We start from the raw sequence: 10,796 nt of genomic DNA on the forward strand, positions 1-10,796 counted from the left end.
TTAATATTTAATGAGGGAAATCAGATTAGTTGAAGCTAAAAAACCCCCATGAAACTTCATCAGAAATGTACAGAGCATGAAATACACCGAGATGCTGTTAAGCCTCTCTTATAAGTGTTTTTAGATGAAGCTGGACAATAATCTGAAGAATAGTGTGGGTACAATTATTCCATCTTTGGAACAGGAACTTTAGGCTGAAGGTTATAAGATTGATGGCTAGATTTTCAGTTTTGCATAGCAAACAATTATAATCATTGCTGCATTCTAAGACACAAAAGACCAGGAAAAAGGGTAAGTATTTTTTTCTTACAGTCATTGTGACTAAATATATGTGTATAATACAACTTGAATTCTTTAGATTGGACAGAAAGACACAGTATCATGGTTCAAGTACTATAAATCATAGAATCACAGAATAGTTTGGGTTGGAAGGAACATTAAAGATCATTTACTTACAGCCTTCATGGGCATAGGCAGTTTAATCAGAGCCCCAACCAGCCCCGCCTTGGACACCTCCAGGAATGGAGCAGTCACAACTTCTCTGGGCAACCTATTTCAGTGTCTCACTGCTCCCACAAAAAAAGAAATCTTTTCCTAATTCTTAATCTAAACCTACTCACTTTCAGTTTGATTCCATTCCCTCTTGCGCTTTCACTACATGCTCTTGTAAAAAGTCCCTCTGCATCTATCTTGAAGGCTTCTTTCAGGTTCTGGAAGGCCACAGTTAGGTCACGCCTAAGCTGTCTCTTTTTCAGGCTGAACAAACCCAATTCTCTCAGTCTTTCCTAGTAGGAAATTAAAAAAAAAAAGTGTATATGCCACATTATTATCAGGATTAGAAAATTCACATCTTTCTCTTGGAAGCAGACTTTTAACCCACAGCTCAGTACATTGTTGACTCTGAGTCAATTCCAAAAGCATTAGACAAAATTAATTAGGAGGGTTTTACTTATTCCATTTAACATTGTATTTTCATGGAAATGTTAAACACTTTGGTCAGTGGTAGCTGTGAGATTTTAATAAGGTTCAAATACTCACAAATTAGAAGTTGGAGCTGGAACTTGTGTTCACGTGCACAGAAACGTGTTTGTACTATAATTGCAGTCCCTTCTGTATTTAACACACATCTGTTTCAGTTCTGTCTTTTTGTACATGATGACATTGCCTTTCCAATTCTATTCAGAGGAGCACTCACTTTTTTCATGTCAGATCAGGCATCATGTTAATATGTGATTCATAAATAATACATTGAAATAATCTATTATAGAAATGGAATATTAAGGGTAAATATGAAAATATTTAAATCAGTTTTAAAAAGCAACTGAAATGTCTTTCTTTGAGGACTTTTTGAGTACTGTGACTTTTTCTTTGGCTACATATTCTTTTTTTATTTCAATCATAGTCAGTCCCTGACTGTTTTGAAAACATTTTTGAAACCACAACTGTCAAGTTCAAATTGTGCCATATGTATTTTTGTGACATTAAGTTTATAAAATTTGCGATATTTGACAATAATCATTAGATATTTTTGCTATCATAGTAAGATTTTTCCTGGAAATTTACATTTATGTTAATGATATGTTTTCTCTTGCATATAAATATGAAAGAGTGGTTCAACATCATTAAGAATGTTTGTTTGGACTTTGTTTCATTAACATATTCTCCTTTTAAAGAAAATATATATAAAGGTGATGGATGCTACAGGTTATGTATTCAGCTTAGAATAAATTTTGTGATAATCAGCATTATTTTGTTCCAAAAAAAAAAAACCTCTTGTACAGAGCATATTTATTGGAATGGAAATATAAAGCTTTGATGTAAGTTTCTTTAGAAAGTGAAAAAGAAGCTGAACCAGACACGGTGGTTTGTACCAACTGTGTGTTCCCAAATCTTTTTGACATGCTGTCCAAAAGAATCAACCAGACTACCAAGGGGTTTGAAAGGAGACTTCGTAAGTGATTTTAAAAAATAATACAGTTTCTTAATTCATCAACTGTTATTAAATTAGTGTGTTTCCTTAACTGTCACCTTGGGTTTCATCCAAACACAATTCTACAGTTATGTCTAACCACAGGGCATGTATTCACAAAACCATTTAAAATGCATCTATTTTTTTACAGATGTTCTCTGTGTATTGTTCCACACTACAACTTCTTCATAATGATTGCAGAACAGAAATACTGCTAAGAAGATAAAGTTTAATAGCATGTCACAGCTTAGAAATTGTTTAGCGTAACAAACGGGTGTCTTTCTCCTTCAAAGCAAGTGCTGCTGTAAAAACTTTCCCTCTGACTGAAAATGAGTGAACAACACATTTAAAGAAATTATTTGTGTGTAAAATGTGTAAAATATGCACAAATATTCATATGTTCATCTATACACTTCCACCCACTGGTTTGTCCCTCATGTCTTTTTTTGTAAAAAAGAGCTGCAGTCCACATCTCTGTCCTTCAGGTGACATCTGAAAATCCATTTTCCATTTTGCCTCACAAAAGTTTTAAAGGTTTTATTTCTGATTATGGTGAATAAACAACACAGTTTTTTTGGATTTAAACATTTTGAAAGAAGCTGATCCACATACAGGCCAGTGGACAAACAGGGTTCTTTCTCTCCGTCTTTGTTTTTCACACTCAATAAGCCACTTCATCTGCTTACCATCAAGAGCAGATTGATCTTCATTAGTGCTCACACATTCATTCACACACACTCACTCCAGTTTCTGAGACCACAGACACCAACCTTTATTGATCAATCATCATCTTAAAAAGAACTATCCATTCAGTAAAAAATTCAGGTGTTCAGAGGATAGAAAAGCTCAGGTTTGTGACCACCTGTGGAACCTGACTATACAATAGTCTACAGGATGTTATGAGATGAACCCCAGTGTCCTGAGCAGATTAGCTGATATAGTTGTCAAGCCATTTTCCATCACACTTTAAAAGTCGTGGCAGTCAGGTAAGGTTTCTGGTGACTGGAAAAAGGGAAACAATGCACTTATGTCTAAAATGGTCAGAAAAGAGAAGACCCTGGGAGGATCATGGAACAGATCTCCACAGAAGCTGTGCTAAGGTAAATGAAGGACAGGGAAGCGGCTTGAAATGGGCAGCATTGCTTCACCAAGTGTTTGATTGACCAAACCAGTGTCCTATGATGGAGTGATTGCATAGGTAGATGGAGGGAGGGCTATGGATGTCATCTATCTGAACTTATGTCAGGCCTTTGACATGCTCCCTCACAACATCCTTCCCCCTAAATTGGAGAGAGATGATTTTTATGGCTGGACTCTTTGGTGGGTGAGGAATTGGTTGGATAGTCACATCCAGAAGGTAGTGGTCAATGGCTCAATGTTCAGATGGAGATCAGTGGCAGGTGGTATCCCTCAGGGGTCTGTATTTGGATCAGTGTTTTTCATGTCTTCATTAGTGACATAGAGAGCTGGATCAAGTACACCCTCAGCCAGTTTGCAAATGACAAGTTTAGTGGTTCAGATGACACACCTGGAGGATGGGATGCCATTCAAAATGGACAAGTGGGCTCAGGTGAACCGTATGATGCAAAGTGCTGTATCTGTCTAAGGACAACCCTCAGTGTCAAAACAAACTTGAGGTTGAAGGGGCTGGGAGAAAACCTTCCAAGAAGGACTTGGGGATGCTGGTGAATGGAAATTGAACAGAAAAGCAAGAGAACTGTAGCCAGAAGATCAATGGAGGTGATTCTCCTCCTCTACTCTGTTCTTTTGAGACACCACCTGTACTGCATCTAGTTCTGAGTTCTTCAGCTCAGGAAAGAGGTGGACCTGTTGGAGTGGGTCCAGAGGAGAGCAACAGAAATTATCAAAGACCTGGAGCATCACTCCTATGAGAAAAGTTGGAGATGGTTTGGTTTGATCAGGTTGGAGAAGACTCCAGGATAACCTCATTGTGGCCTTGCACTACATAAATGGAGCTTGTAAGAAACATGAGGATAAACCTCTTATATGGACCTGTTGAGATAGGACAAAAGGTAATGAGTTTTAATTAAAAGTGGGTGGATTTAGACTAGATATAAGGAAGAATTTTTTTACCCTGAGCATGGTGAAACACCAAAGGAATGTCCAATCCCAGGAAAGATTCAAAATCAGGTCGGATGCAGCTCTGAGCAACCTAATCTAGTTGAAGATGTCTCTGCTTATTACCGGAAGGTTGGACTAGATGTTCTTTGAGGTACCTTCTACTCAAAACTATTGTATGACTCTGTGATCTTGAGTACTTTACCAACTCTTGTATATTTACTTTAAATTTATTTGTAGAAGAACAAGAATAGATCTGATCTTAGGACACATTTTTGGGACTGAGTTTCAGGTTCCTTTTATTTATGGTCCTATAAATCTGGCATTTCTCTCTGTCCTTTAAGCTATAGAAGTCGTCATGTCATGGATCATTCATTAGTGGATTGATATATCAGAATTATTGGTCGATAATGGGATCTATCAATTCTATATCTACATCCAGATATTCATATTTATCTCATTTAAACCCAGTTAAATTCACAATGCTTCAGATTTAAAATTCATTATTCTTCTGAGGAGAAAGGCAGGACTGCATTCTTCATTTTACAATTCTCAAAAGAAAGACATATAAAATGGGATTCTTCCCAGGGTCTTTTTTTTTGTGGCTGAGAGAAAGACATTGTCTCTTCACAATGTAGATATTTAAAGTAAATCAGATGAATCTGCTATAAAAAAGTTCTCTCATGATTATAATGGGTGACCAGGTGATGTAGACACCTTTATCATAGCTCCTTAAAGCTATCATGGAATTGTCACAGAGAGATGCCAGGACTTTTGCAAGTTCACAGGAAATATCTTACAAAGGCAATTCAGTGCAGGTCCTTTGGGTCTCATTTGTAGAAATTCTTTCCTGCCTAAAAGAATTGTACTGACAGTCTATAAATATAACATTTATGGGGTTTGGAGGGGAATTACTGAAAGTGTGTTGCTGGGAGGTAAAAAGGCTTTCTGTGATTTTATGGTCACTTCAATTTATTTCTTTCCCTTCTGTAATTATTTTCATACCTCTGATTAGTCATTAGGTCATTGCTTTCCTTTTTAAATGATCAAATTAATTTCCATACTGATTATCTATAATTTTTACCAGTTGCTCAATTTCCATTTACTGTGTTTCTAAGCTATACTTGTAAAACACTAAATGTGAATATCTATGCTAAATCTGCATTTGCCTCTCATCCTTTCAATGCAAATAGAGGAAAACAAGTTGTTTATCAAAATGTAAGGGTTACTTTGGCTTCATTCTGTAGAGACCTTTCACCAAAATATTTATTTTTAAGTACATACACAGAGTAGAAAATAATTCTGAACAAAGATTTAACATCCAATTTTCATGACTGCCCAATGACCTGGCAAAGAAAGAATTAGGACTATGATTATATGAGATACCTTTACAAATACAAAGCATTTTGGAAGACTGACTTCTCATATTCCAGGGTGTTTGTTTCCCTGTATAATGCTTCATGTGCTGAACCAAAGCATTAAATATTGAGTATAATATATTACATCTTTTGGAAAATAAATTCAGGCAAAATACCTTTTGAGAATACACTATAGCATATATTGCTTCGGTGTTATAATCTGAGTTGAACAGTTAAAGCTGGCTTGATGTATAAAGCTCAACTAGATTACTGAGCTTAAATCATGAGATTTTAAAGGTAATGACAGCCAAATCTTTATATTAAAACTGTGTATTAAAATATTCATCCAAAGCTAACTGCATCTTTAAAGGGAAGGAATATATATATATTCGTATACACACACACGCACACACACACACACACACACATATATATATAAAAATAGACATATCACCAAATTTTTAAAGATCTATATTATAGCTCTCTCCAAATTTATCTTCTGTCTCTATATGCTGCATCACTGCATTTCATGTAGCTGTATAATTGGTAATATTTGATTTGAGTTTAAGCATTATGGAAAATAAAAAGCAGATATTTCTATTGGGAAAAAAACCAAATCAATGACAAAGAAAAAAACATGTGCCACAGAAACAGGATAAATAATAGAAATGCTGTTTAAAAGTCCTGGAGCCTAGGACCATATATTTAAGTGGATTTGCCATACCAGGAGAGCATAAATAGCAAATTATTAAAACATATATATTTATAAGAAATGGTGTACTCTTTTGTCCTTTTCGTGTATTATTTTCCAAACTACTTTTGCAGTGAATATGTAATCTATCACATTTGCCTAACAGGCAAATCATGTGTTTATGCTTACAATTTTGTAATTGTTTTGACTAATTCAGGCAAGATTAAGAAGCAAAACCACACACAGAAATAAGGTGAGGCCACACAGAGAAAAAAAGTGTGTAATGGATCTGTTTCCCTCTCCTTGTGCAGGAGTACATTGCTCACTTTTCAGAGCAGTTCCCTGGCAAAGGACAGGTAAAGAAAACTGAGCCAGCCAAAGCTGAAAGGAACAAACTACTCCAATTGAATGTGCATTCTCCTAAAGCCATGACTGATCCATGGGCAAATCATCACAAAGTACTTTATACAGAAAGCTTTATACATTTATTTTAAATTATCTGAAAATCTCTTCTAAGTAGAAAATAAAAAAGATAAAAAATTAGGGGTTTTGAGCCAGTAACCGCAAAGTTACTCATGCTTTGGTAGCTGAAAGTGGGCAGCAGTGCACAATACAGGGACGTTCACACCACTCACCAGAGCATTGTCTATGCTTCAGTAAGCAAGGCGTGTGTAACTTTGAAAAGTAGTTTGAAATATTTTACAATATTATGCAGTGTTGCTTAATCTATATGCATTCAGCCTTAAAATCTTTCATTGTTTTTTGTTTTTCTCATATCTATCAAAATTACCAGCTCTTTCCTCTGGACTTCCCCAGATGTAACTTATAGAATCAAAATCCGTTTTTTATACAAAAGAAAAAAAAAAATCATAATAAGGTGTATTTTTTTGAAATGTTTTTTGTCTAGATCAGATGACTTGAAAGTCTGAATAAGACTCAGACCTTAACAATTAAGGTTAATAGACCTCAACAATTTTAGGTGTATAAAATATTTGCAAAAAACCCTTTTAATACAAGCCCTGGATATATCAATTACTGAGAATATAAACTTTGACCAAAATAATTACAGTCTTTAAAATTTTTTGATTCTGTACATGTTTGTCAGTTGACAAAATAAATATTTATTTTTTATCCGGAGGAATTTCCAAATACATTCAGCTCTGAATATGTTGCAACATAGTGACAGGGGAGATGACTTCAGACTTTGAAAGTAAACATGTATCATAATCCATTGAATGGACCCATTCTCCCACTATATACACACAAAGAGTCGCACAAACAGAGTGCTATTTCTGGTAAATTCACTTGGGGTTGATGCTACTAACAAGGGAAATATCGCAGTTGCTCCCCACAAGAGCATGTATGTTGGATATTCAGGAATAAGATGTTTGTTTTGTTCTTCAATTTTCTCTAATATAAAGTTTGTAGAAATATGGAAAACTTGTAATGGTTTTATGGCCACAGAGTATTCTAAAAAAAGTAATTTTAGGAGGGTGTTCCTCCTTCATCTGTTTCTCTTCTACTAGTTCACTATAGCATACTTTTTTAGTTATTTTTTTAATTAATAATCCATGAAAATTGATGCAGCATTAGACTAGAGAGACGCCAATTTAAGTATCTAAATGTAGTTGTCTGACCATCCATTAAGGTCAGTGAAGAGCTAGGTAAGAAAGCCCTTGGAGCCAAGAGACTAGTCTGTTGATCAAATGTAGGTGATTATCTTAACATGCTACATCCCTCTAGCCTCCATTGCCTGAATTGTCTTATTATCCCCTGACCGTAAAGTAGCCTTTGACAGCTCTCAAGGCTGCACATCTTCGCTTCCTCTTTCTCTGGTACAAAGAATTTCACCTTCTCTTCTGCCCACAGGGCAAGCTCAACACCAAGTGTGGAGAAGCTCACATTCATTATGTATTTTTCATGATAAAGCTCACAAAATTTACACCATTCTTTAGGAAAAATGAGGAAAAATTGCAGTCTAAAGAACTGGTCCATAACAAGGGGTGTGATTGCTTGGGCTTGTTTATATCGAAGATCAGTATGTCCTCCAGACTGATGTGGAGAAAGCAGGAAAGAATTGAGGTGAAGCAAGAATGGCTACTTCAGCTGTGGCCAGTGGCCTGAATAGCTTGAATTTAAGCTTAATATTATATGTCTTTTGGATCACCTGAATTTTTTTGGATGGGTTAAGTTTTAGTCTCTTCATTCATTATATTTACCTGTATTATATGTATATATATATATATATATATATATAGTATATATATTCTTCAAACAATGTTACATTTTCATTAAGCTTTAACAACTAACTAAAATAAGCATGAATGACAAACTACATCTGCTGCTTTCTGTCTGTATGTTTCATACTTCCTATGTTCATAACCCCTGTAAACAGGATATTCTAGTCAATATTCCCAATACAGCCAGAATAGCTTTCCACAGAATATGGGAATATGTGCTAGGATCTCACCTGCTGGTATTGATGTATTCTGGTTCATCACATGCTTTATGTGTTGCAGTTGTTTTGCCTGTCCAGACACAATCTGTCTCTTGAGTTATATAATTCACAAACAGTTGTTCCATTATTTCAGAGACATTAGTATTGCTAAATATGTTTTGTCATGTTATTTAAATCATTTTATATAAGCATTTGCTGTCAAATACATGCTTGAGATTTTCTGAATGATTCTAGCCTACAGAACAACTGTCAGCATCAACAAAGTTATCTAAAACATAGATGCCCATATTAAAAGTAAATGCCTTTCTTATTCTGTGGAATATGCAAAAAATTTAACCACATCCCGCTTATTAACTGATAAAAAGTGATGAATTTTTCTCCTCAGGATTCCCTGGAATATTGGTTCTGGTTTAGCAATAAAAACTTCATTCTAGTTATGGAAAAAATCTATTCATTACAGTTTTACATATACAGGCACAATGATGGCATTTGTAATAGTTTTGCTCTAGAGATTAGGAATTGCTGTGGACATTGCACCACATTGCAGTTAACTTACAAGTCTAAATTTTACATACATATGTTTAATATAACATTGAATTAGCATGTATTCCATGACGTATATAAATTAATCTTTTAAATGTTTTAAGTTTTGTAAGCAGCGGCATTTAAAGTTCTGGAATCCTTAACAAAGTTACTAGCAAATGCTTAATTTTCAGTGTTAACATTAAAATCGAAAACAGAATAGAGCAAAAGGTCGCTAAATGAAAAAGTTTTCTGATTTTCTTCATATTGGCTAAAATTACATAGCACACATTTCAGAAAAAGTCATCTAAATTTAAACTTAAGTTCTGAATCTGTACCCTGAATTTGCATTGAAATGACTGAACAAAGGTAAAATATATACGGGTTGTGGTAGTTAATGATGGCTATTATGAACATTTAATTTTCACTTCAATATTGTATCTTTTTGTTGTATGTAACATGTAACAAAATTCCCTCCCAGGAGTCTCATTCTAATAATTTCCAGTCTTATCTTTCACTGGCGAGCTTGAAGAAAATGCATAACACATCATATCAAATATCTCTTTGGTGGTAGGCATGACTACACCATTTTTATTTTATAGCTACATGATGTGATTTGCCTAAGGGGCCTCAAAAAGCCAGAGGCCATTCTGCTTTAACAATCCCTGGATGATTGAATAAAATAGAAAAAAAAGACTAATTATGGATTGAAGTTGTGTATTTGAAATTGAATTAATGTATTCAGAAAATTTCTGCTCTGGACTTAGTTTTAAAAGATTAAAAGGCCAAACCATGACAAAGTTGAGTACTTTGAAGGCTGATTTAAATGGTAAGGCTTAATCATCTTGTGGGTATGGAGGCATAATTCAAAATGGATTAACAGTTTAGTGTTTTAGTCTACATAAACTTTGCTGGATATTTTTCAAAGTCAATGAAGAGTGATGAGCCCTCTAGCACATTCTTTAACAGTGAAATGAGTTACGCCTAAATATTATGCCTGTCATTTGAAGGTTCATGTCTGAGAAAATGAAGTTTACCTTTTTTGATCCGCCACTCAGCTGTATCCAACCCCTGAGCATTCACTGTGGCAAGTATGTGTGTTTGTACATGTAAGCTATTAAATGTAAAAAGAAGAATGAGTGTCTCTGTGCTCAGAGTTATCCATTCAAGGGGGTTGAGGACCCTGTGTTAGAAACCAAAGGCTCCTACGCAGTGCACAAGAGGTACTTGTTTCAAGGTCTTGTAGTGATTGGAGAAGGGTGGATGGATTCAAACTGAAAGCATATTTAGGTTAGATATTAGGAAAGAAGCTTTACTGGGTGGTGAGACACTGGAACAGGTTGTCCAGAGAAGTGATGCCCCATCCCTGGAAGTGTTCAATGCCACATTGGGTGGAGCTTTGAGAAACCTGCTCTTATGGAAAGTGTCCCTACTGACAACAGAGGGGCTGGAACTGGATGATTTTTAGGGCCCTTTCACTACAAACCAGTCTATGTTTCTGTGAAAGTGTTACTACTCCTTCTCTTACCTAACTGACAACCTCCTGTTTAGTGCTTAAGTGACTGTCATGAGGATGAGAAATGTACATTTGCAATCCTTCATGCATGTAGGGAAACTGAAGTGAAGATTTTCATTGTACAAAAAAGATACTTCAGCCTGTCAGGTTTGTTTAAAGGCATTTCACAATCTTTCATCAAAAGCATTGTAGAAGTATACAGA

The sequence above is a fragment of the Pseudopodoces humilis genome, chromosome 2, assembly GCF_049639895.1.
Source record: "Pseudopodoces humilis isolate 2021_Gansu_Grassland_sample_001 chromosome 2, ASM4963989v1, whole genome shotgun sequence".
Classification (NCBI taxonomy): domain Eukaryota; kingdom Metazoa; phylum Chordata; class Aves; order Passeriformes; family Paridae; genus Pseudopodoces; species Pseudopodoces humilis.